General features: G+C 40.9%; 1 long non-coding RNA gene across 1 annotated transcript; it reads left to right on the forward strand.

Moving 5' to 3' along the window:
• The first annotated feature begins 1192 nt into the window (after positions 1 to 1192).
• On the forward strand, positions 1193 to 6914 carry LOC139630752 (uncharacterized). The gene is made up of 3 exons (XR_011693215.1): positions 1193 to 3834; positions 3968 to 4215; positions 4316 to 6914. It is a non-coding gene; the product is annotated as an uncharacterized lncRNA (long non-coding RNA).
• The last annotated feature ends 2693 nt before the right edge of the window (positions 6915 to 9607 follow it).

Raw genomic sequence — 9607 nt, forward strand, 5'->3', positions numbered from 1 at the left:
TTTTGCTCTAATAAGACCCATTCATTGTTAATGAACATAAGCACCAAGGTCGTATAATTGGTGAACACAGGACCACGGTCGCGTGCAGCAAGAAAGTGAAAAGTCATAAAAATGTCACATGAATATTCAGACGGCTCCACACTGCCTGAGACGGACAACAACAGCTGTGCCCTTACATCTTCATCTTCATCGTTCCTCATCATCCTAATTATGGGGATATGTTAATTGGGCATCTGTTGCCTGGAGTCAAATTCATCATTTTCTCTGCCTCTCTCTCTCTCTCTCTCTCTCTCTCTCTCCCTCTGCTCGTCCCTGCTTTCTGCCTCTCTGACTGGCTGAGAAGGAAAATCGACTCTCTGTCCAAGCCTGCACCACCACAGGCACTAAAATGTGCACGCACACACACACACACACACACACACACACACACACACACACAGAAACTATAAGCAGCAGCCACATATGTGCTCATCTCATGCATGTTAACTCGTGAGATTGCCAAGATGCAGCAATGCAGCATATGGAGGTGGTGGCAGTCTATGTCAGTTCTAAGTGGTTGAAGGTGTCAGCTGGAGCTGTGAGGCAAGCTGTGAAACCAAGTCAATTAAGGAAACATGAAATTTTCAGCGAGTAAATATGCAATACACTGGCTGCTGTCATCGATGTGGCTATAATGTCACACGCTGCCATTTGCTGGTTGCTTTTATTCAAAGTGCCCCGCAGTTCTGTGAGAGTAGGAATTTTTAGCGTGGCAGCAAATCAAACATTTAATCCTGGCTGGTGGTGACGGTGCCAGGCAGCCAGCTACACTGTCTAGTAAAGGCTAGTGTAGTGGAGGTTGCTCAAGGATCAGTGTTGGAGGGTAACGTCAGATGAAATTTCACAGAGAAAGTGAGTGCTGGAGTGTCACTTTGTGATAAATATTTAAGAGGCTCTTCAGTTTCCTGTCCTTCCATCATGTCCTGGGCTGGGAGGATGGGCAGCCACAGTGAAGCCTCTTCATCTCCTTCCCCTAAACACCACTGTGACAGACAGGAAGCATTCAGACATAACCTCTGATCTCAGATATAAGTAACCTGTCTGGTAAATGAGGCATTCTCAATACAACATTATTGATCAGGGCCAGAAGACACTGAGGCCATGTCCTTGGTGTCAGTGGACTGAGGAGGAAATGGCAACAAATCATGGGTTTTATAAGGATAATTTCGATATTTTCTAAATCAGTGGCTCCCAAACTTTTTTGAACCGTGACACCCTTTCCCAGTTATTTTCTCCCATGGCACCTTTCCATGTGCCTCTGACTTCTCACGGGCTGCTGAGGGCTGATGTGTATCAATGTTGCTCAACACTGTCAATCTGTCCACAGTTTGCTCTGATAGTCACTATTTCTGACCACTGGAAAATGCAAGTGTGTTTCATTGCTGTGACAACCAAGAAAAGTGAGTCACAGTTGCCACACAAGTGTTTATTTTACTGCAATTTAATGTTGTGATTTCACTGTTTATAGTTTATTTCTTCCATGAATACATTTGAAACCATAATATAAAAATGTTGTTAGGGTGGATTGATTTAGAAAATCTCATGATTCGATACAATTTTTGATTCTCGGGCTCAGGATTCAATTAAAAATCAATTCTTGATTTAAAAACAAGCATGGGTCACTTAGTATATGACGCTATATATTTTATATGATGGTCTGAGGTGTTATTTAAGTACTGAAGCGCACTAATGACTTGCACGGATGCATGCATGGACACCATTGCGTTGTGGCTCATTTCGAGGGTTATGTAATCACTGTTTATATGGTTGAGAGTTTACATACATCAGGCAACAATGATCACATGAACAAATGTTAAATTGACTTCATGAACAGTTTGATCATGTTAAGAATATGATGCAGCAGTCAGACAAACATCCAGCAATATTAGATGATACCAGGAATGTAGTAGGTTGTACTGGCATGTTATTAAGCAGCAGAAGTGAATGAACACAAGTAGTTAGTGTTTTAAATGATTTCATTTACTTGTGTCAAGCAAATGAAGCTGCATTGGAAACACGCGTTCAGGGGAAAAGTTGCAGTGCAGGCAGAGGTCAAGCAAGCAAATAGGCTACACTGTGCAAACTTACACCACTCCCTTACTTTCTTCCCTGCTGTTCAGAGGGCCCAGTCTGTCCTGTGCTGGCACTACAGCATTGCATTTGACACACTGTCAATTGTAAACTCCTGTAAAAAATTGAGCAAATTGTGACCAGACATAAGACCTCAGCTGGGTGGGGTCGGGTAGGTTCCATTGTATTATTGCAGGATTTGTGTCTGTTTATCTATATGTCTAGTACCTATTACAAAATATCTGGATTAACTATCCCTGGCTGTGTTTAGATCGAGCACGACTGTCACTGAGTCCCCTTCACATCAAGGCTCTTTGGAAATTAATTTCTGCAAGTCGCTCTGCATCTCATGTTTTCCTGTTTGGTTATGTCTTGTCTTTGTACACTTTGTTTTATTTTAATACCACTCACTCTCCTTTTGTTTCAAACTCACTTCCTGCTCTTGTGTGCCCCTTTCCCACTGCTGTGATTGTCTGCCCCGCCCTAATGTGTTCCACCTGTGTCACACTATCTCCCCTCTCCTTGTCTATTTAGTTTATGTTCTCCCCTCCCCTGTTGCTGGCTTGTTTTTGTCCTCCGTGTCAAGCGTTCTAGCCTTTTTTTCTGGTGCAGTTGTCTGTTTGCGTATGGCCATAGTTCAGTATTTTGACCTCGCCTTAACCTACTTCCTTTTTGGATTTGTCTGCCTTGTTTTCACTGACTACCCACATACTAAAGTGTTGTAAGTAAAGACCTTGAGTTTAGTTGGGCTTTTTGGGTCCTTTTCGAATGGTTTCCATCCATGGCAATGTAAGATTTACAAAGGTTTTTTCACAGGTTTGTTTCTACAGGTCATCTAAATTCTCAGGAGCATGTAGGGAAATAAAATTTACAGAAAATATACATAAAAGTTCAATGAATAGGTGCTTTGTCACAGCAGTTTTTTTTTCAAATTCTGGACACACGTTCTAATACTAGGGCTGTCAGCATTAACACGTCAATCGCAATGAGATTAAGGACTGAGCATAACGCAGTATTTGTTTTGAAATTGTGTTAATCGCATTCCACCAAAGATTCTTTATTTTCTAGAGCACTATATTCTAGAATCTTTGGCTGCTATTATTTTGACCCTTTGATGCACCCTTACTTGTTATCAAGCTGCAACAGACACTTCCTACAAAGATGTTACATGGCGGAGCAAGATACTTCATGGCAAGTCATGTCTATGGGAGCAAAAGGGGACGGTTCCAGTCTGCATAAAGGGGCGTGTCAGGAGACCTAAAGTGTTTAAATCCAACACCTGAATCGTCGTTGGTGAAGATTAAAAGAGTTGGAAAATAAAAATATAACTTACCTAGAGCTTGTCTACGGACAAAAAATTATTATACATCTTCATAATTACACATCAGACATGCTAACATTAGCTTCTAGTTCAGACAGACTGCAAGCAAGAGCAAACAGTTCTGAAATGCTAAATAATAGAATTTTAATCACGTGGTAAAACATGCGATAAATCACAATTAACTATTGAAAGCCCTAGCCAATACATTTATTACAAATATGTATTAGAGAAGCTGTCTTGACCTTCTCAAGGTTAGTTGACCCCTTTGAGTCATTAAGCTCAAAATATTTATTAGAGTTCTGACTTGACGCCACCAGACACCAGACCATGAGGCTTGCTCACTAAGTCCCTTGTATGAGTTCCTGTTTTCACAGTGGTACCTCACATCCTCTGGGCATATCCAGGTATGAAATTCACCTTTAAGTAATTCTCTCCTCCAAGCAGGATGGCAAGTTCTTTTAAACCAATTTAAATAAGTACAGTTTTTCACTTGTGTGTGTTTTTTTTTTTTTTTTTTTTTTTTTTTTTGATTGATAGTGGCAACACTTTGAGTCCTCCATTCCCTCAGCCCCTGGAGGCTGGACAGGATTCATTTGGGGCTGTTTTACATGGGGGTTTGCCGGTAGCGGTCTGTGATGATACATCCTCCACTCAATTAGCCGTGCTGACGCCAACGCCTCCCTGAAGATACCTTGGAGGCAGACGAGATGAAGCAACACAGGATCCTGGGAAGCCAGAAGACTATTTTGAGTGATTCACAGCTTCAGCTCATCGCCCACACAAAGGTGCATTTGGGATGTGTGTGTAGATGGAAAGTGAGGGAAAAACAAGGCTTGCTTGTGTGACTGCTCTCTCTCTCTCTCTCTCTCTCTCTCTCTCTCGCAGGTGAGAGGGAGTCCTTGAGAAATGTTGACACATTGTTCTGTGAGCGTTCCTGCAACACAAAGGCTCTCAAATCCCTCTACTCTTGGAGACTTAATGTTCCTTTCTTTGTCAAGGTCAAGTTGATAAAGGCAGAGTATTGTTAATGTTGTATTAGATGCATATTTTAGCCGAATAAAACCTATAAATCAGAGCAATTCTGCAAATATGGTAGAATAAGACAGCATAGTTTTCATGTGTAGTCCTCAGGTATGAAGACAAAGAATCTGACCAGTTCAGGAAACATTTTATAACAGCACTGTTCGGACATTCCACGATATTGGGAAAGCTAGACCTTAACACCCAAATAGTCCTGGTTTATGGCATGGTAACTGCCAAGAGATGCATTTTGAAATTGTTGAAATCAGACTCACCCCCTCAATTTGAGACTTGGCTGAGAAAACTGATGTGTCCTACATGTAGAGAGGCTGAGATATATGACCTGTCTGGCAAACCACAGAAGTTCCTTAGTACATGGAACCTGGTGCTACAGCATTAAAGGACTAATATATCTATTCCCCCTGGACACTGTAAAGAATTTCACCGTAAAATAACAGTAAATTACTGGCAGCAGAGATGCCAGTAATTTACTGTTATTTTATGGTGCATGTACTGTAATTTATTTTAAAAGTATATTACTGTATATTGGATTACAGTATATGATGGTAAGACAACTGGCCATTACTGTAATTTTACAGTATATGTTACTGTTTATTTACAAATTGTAATACAGTCTAACTTTTGCATTTGAATCCCCCATAAAAAAAACGGAAAGCAAGAGAATACACATTTGATGAAATATTGCTGTGGTTTATTACATTTCCTCAGTACATGAAGAGAGTAACAGAACTGTATCACAGTCTGGTGTGAAAACAAGTCTTTTGCAGTAAATCTATACTGTATGACAGCGAAAGTGACAGGGAGAGAAACGCGGAGGGAAAAGATGGATGGCTGGTATCTTCAATTACCAATGACAAGTGCCTGTAAAACAAGCAAACAATTTAAAAAATGAGCACTGGTTGGTACAGAACAAACTTCTGAACTGTTGGAAAGTTCGATGACGTGCAGGATGAAGACCCTTAAAGGAAGCACTGGATGTACAACTGTGGGTCAACATGTTCCTGATTATGTTAAAATATCTGTGCAAGTTAGGGAGAGCTAATATCATTCAGTTTAGATAAACTGACACAAGAAAAAGTGTTTGCTCTGGTTTTAATGTTGCTCCTGGGAATAACACACAGACTCACCTCACGTCTCCATCTGCTGAGAGACTCTTCGGTAAGTCCAGGCCCCCACTTCTTCCATTTTGCGGTTGTACAGGAGTAGAAGTAAACGCTAGTTAGCTGCTTCTTCACCCTGCAGTGGGCGAGTAACTTTAACAAAAGTTAACTTTACTCACTGTTGGTGGCTTCAATTGAGTATCTAAGGACACTGTACCTTATTTACAGAACTGTAATGAAAGGGCTGAAAACAACACCTCGTTTGCTGTTAGCTAAAGATGCTGGAGCTACAGAGCTTTGTTTGCCTATTTCACATGATAAGAGTAACATTAACTTCTTGGTTGAAGTCAGTGTGGACTCTCTCCACTGGAACTGTGCCCTCTGAAGTCAAGCTCAGACACAAGCCAGATACATCTTGTCACTCAAAAATGAGTTGGATGGGAAGTTGGATTAATATAAAAAATGTTATCCTTGAAACAGACACATTAGTCTCCAATAATCAGTACAACGATGATGAAGTGACTGGAGTTACAAAGGGATGAGAGCGCACACTTCCAAGCTTGAAAAATACTGTTTTATTCTACTACATTACAGTTATGTACTATTACTGGTTAAACGACCGCAATGACTGTTAATTTACATGTGAGGGATGAATTCATATTTTACAATTACGATGAAAAACAGTATTATACTGCTGAAAATCCACCGTAAATTTGCAGCAGTTCATTAGAGTGCATGATCTCGTACCTTTCTCAATATTAGCTTTTCTCCTGAGAATGCAGCTCAAACTTTACTTAATTTATTCATTACCTTTTTTCTTTTGTTATCATACCTGAGATTGATTGATTTATTTGTTTTCCTTTCTGTAAGCACTGTATTTGTGTACATTACTTGAGTATGCTTTGTCTGTCTGTTTTTAATTATTTAAAACCACTGTTAATAAACAGTTGAAGAAAACATTTTATAAGATCAGCAACAGCTGTCAATATTTTGTACGACCTATCAAACTGTCGTCAGCAGTAAAATCCCAGGAAAATGACTGTAGTCAGCACTTGTCAAAAGGTTATCTCTGCAAAATCTCATGCAAAAACTCCTCCAGAATAAGCATTCAGTATCAGAGATGACTCAGCCAAGCAGCACGAGATCATGGGAACATTATACCCCTGTCTAAGGGAATAAGATGCACAACACAAAAATATGAGAAGACAACCAGCAGGAAACGCTTCCTTGGCCAGACCCATGCATCCAGCCAGTTAGGAGGGACCTAAAGGTGGAGCACAGGAGGCTGTTAAGGCAGCTGAACGTCTTGGTTTTCATTTCAGTGCCCATGTTAACGGGTTAAAGCGGACTCACTGCCTGCGTGAGAAGCGCGTCTCTCACACTGTGACTGCACTGCGTCATCTAGAGATTCACCATCTCACTTATTCTTCACACGTCTTGCAGCAAAAATAGACACAGAAAAGACCCGTGGATGTCATTTTGACATCATACCAGCAATATGACACAGAACTGACATCTTCCACAATAGTCTCTACGTCTAGGGTGAATATAAATATGTCATAGACATGAAAAAACATAAATGTATTTTTTAACCATTTTTGCAGCTGCATGTGGAGACGGAGGCATTTTAGAGGTATTTTCTGTCAAAAATAAATCTGAAATTAATTTAAAAAATGAAGAGGAATTCAGCATTAAAATATCCTACAAACTGTATGTAGACAGACAGAGCTGGCAGTAGCAGTGATGCAGCAGACACACACCTGGTGTGAACACACATTGCAGCAGATCAGCAATGGCAGCCGCAAGGCACATGCCTTGCATGTGTGTCTCCAGCGTAACAGGAACAGAGCACCCACTCTCACACCTAGTCACACACCACAGTCATACAGGGAAAGAAAAAACTGGGCACAGATCAACAATAAGGCTTTTTACCCCCCCCCCCCCCCCCCCCCCCCCCCCCCCCCCCACCCATAAAATAAAAAATTTCTTCATGGATTTCAATGGTGGTGGAAACAGTGTGTAACGCTGAGGATGCTAGTGTTTAATGGACAGGGTAGTTGTGACCTGATCAAAGAGTTCTGACTGAAAATTGGACCCTTGGTTGGTGTGAATGGATTTTGGCAAACCAGAAGTTGTTTACACATAAATGTCAAAATATAGTGATGTCCTGATTTTGTTTTGGGATTCGGGCTGACACAATCAAGGATTATGTTTTCGAAGGGTTCTCCTAACACAGGATTTGGCTGTAGAATGACCTGTTTAGTTTCCCACTCACCTGACAGCTGTGATAAAGATCTATGTCACATCAGCTTTCACACCGGGCCAGAAGAAGTAACACAGGATGCGATGGCATGTTTTTTGGTTTGTTTTTTTTTTTGTTTTATTCCAATGTGATCAGCAAAACTGTCATGTGCAAGTTTCAGAACTTGAGGACAGAATTTCTGAGGGACAATTATTAGTTGAAATTAATTGCAATTAGATTAACAGATGAGGGAGGGTACCAATTACACATTATTATTGCCATGCACACAGGGGCCCCTCCTGCTTGAGCTGGCTCAGTTTTTTCAAGACCTTCTTCAGGACACAGAGGTGACAGCATCGGGAGCAAAATCACAAGAATCAGCACTGGGGTTTTCAGTCACCTCAGGTCAGAAAACGCTTTCATACCAGATCACATCTGAGTATCAGGGCAACCCCCTGCACTGGTAAACGAGTGTCCACCCCAGTGTCCAAAAAACTCTCTGCATCGATGGTCTTAATACACTCATTTTCACACCCCATACAAGAGCTTCAAAAGCACAGAATGAGCTAAATGAAAGAGAAGCTCCACTATCATTGATCATTATCAGTACAGTCTCCTCCTTTCCTGTCAGAGAGAAAACAGGAAACAGTCCAAAGCACACGGTCTAAAGCACAGGGCGATACTTGAATGTTGGATTTCTCTTAATTTACAACAGAACAGAAAATGCCTCTAAAACGCCACTGCCTCATGCAGCTGCTAAAATGGTTGAAAAATATATGTTTATATTTTTTTTATATCTATGACATGTTCAGATTCAGCCTGGACATAGACATGATAGTAGAAAGTGTCTGTTTTGTGTAAAATTGCTGGTGGGATGTCAAAATGACTGTCAACAGGTCTTTTCTCTGTCTGTTTTTGCTGCAAGATGCACACGTCATGCATGAAAAATAGGCGCGACACCAAATCTCTAGATCACGCAACACAGCCGCGATGTGAGAGACGTGCATCTACAACAGTTGAAAAAACATTTAACTCAAAATTACATGTCAACCTAATTTTGGCACTTGAGAGTAAGTCAGTGGGACCAGCAGTTGTTGAAACATTTCAGTCTGGGACGTGGGGAATCTCTGACCCATATAGTCTCATTTTCCTCTCTCGCAGTGAAATGTCCAGCTATTACACTGGATGAGGGGAAGAGGGGGAAGTGCTGTGCAAGGTATTGTAGTCACTGCCTTCTGGCCATTTCTCTGTATGAACACTACTTCACAGTCCAGCAGATGGGAATCAGCCAAGAACAACAAAATCACACACTGAAGGCAAGAGCAGGAGGAGGGCGGTCCAATAAAAGAGACATTCTTAGACACAAGCTTACTGTATATAAAGAAACACAGCTCCAACAGTGTTTGACAGATGTGGTGACACTAGATCAATAAATAAATGAGGTATTAGACTGGAAAAATTCCACTTCCATCCTCTTGCTACTTACAAAGTTTGACATTTTCTTTCAGTTTGTTGCCTTTTGCCAGAACGACACACCTCTTTTGAGGTCTACAGAAAGTCAAGGATGACAGAAACCTCTTTCATCCTTTAAATCAGAAAAAAAAAAAAACATTTCACCACTGAAAGGTGAGCTGTCTACTCGACATATGGCTTTCATTTATTACATTTCCTTATTACATAGGCGCTGCCAGGTGACTATTTTAAATAAAAGAAATAAATCTGCTTTGCCGTGTCACAACGTTGCATCACATCCAAGACGTTTTTGTTTTTGTTTATTCGTCTTTTTTCTTCACA

This window comes from Trachinotus anak, unplaced genomic scaffold, assembly GCF_046630095.1.
Source record: "Trachinotus anak isolate AG129_WGS33_773 ecotype Australia unplaced genomic scaffold, CSIRO_AGI_Tana_v1 ptg000013l, whole genome shotgun sequence".
Taxonomy (NCBI): Eukaryota; Metazoa; Chordata; class Actinopteri; order Carangiformes; family Carangidae; genus Trachinotus; species Trachinotus anak.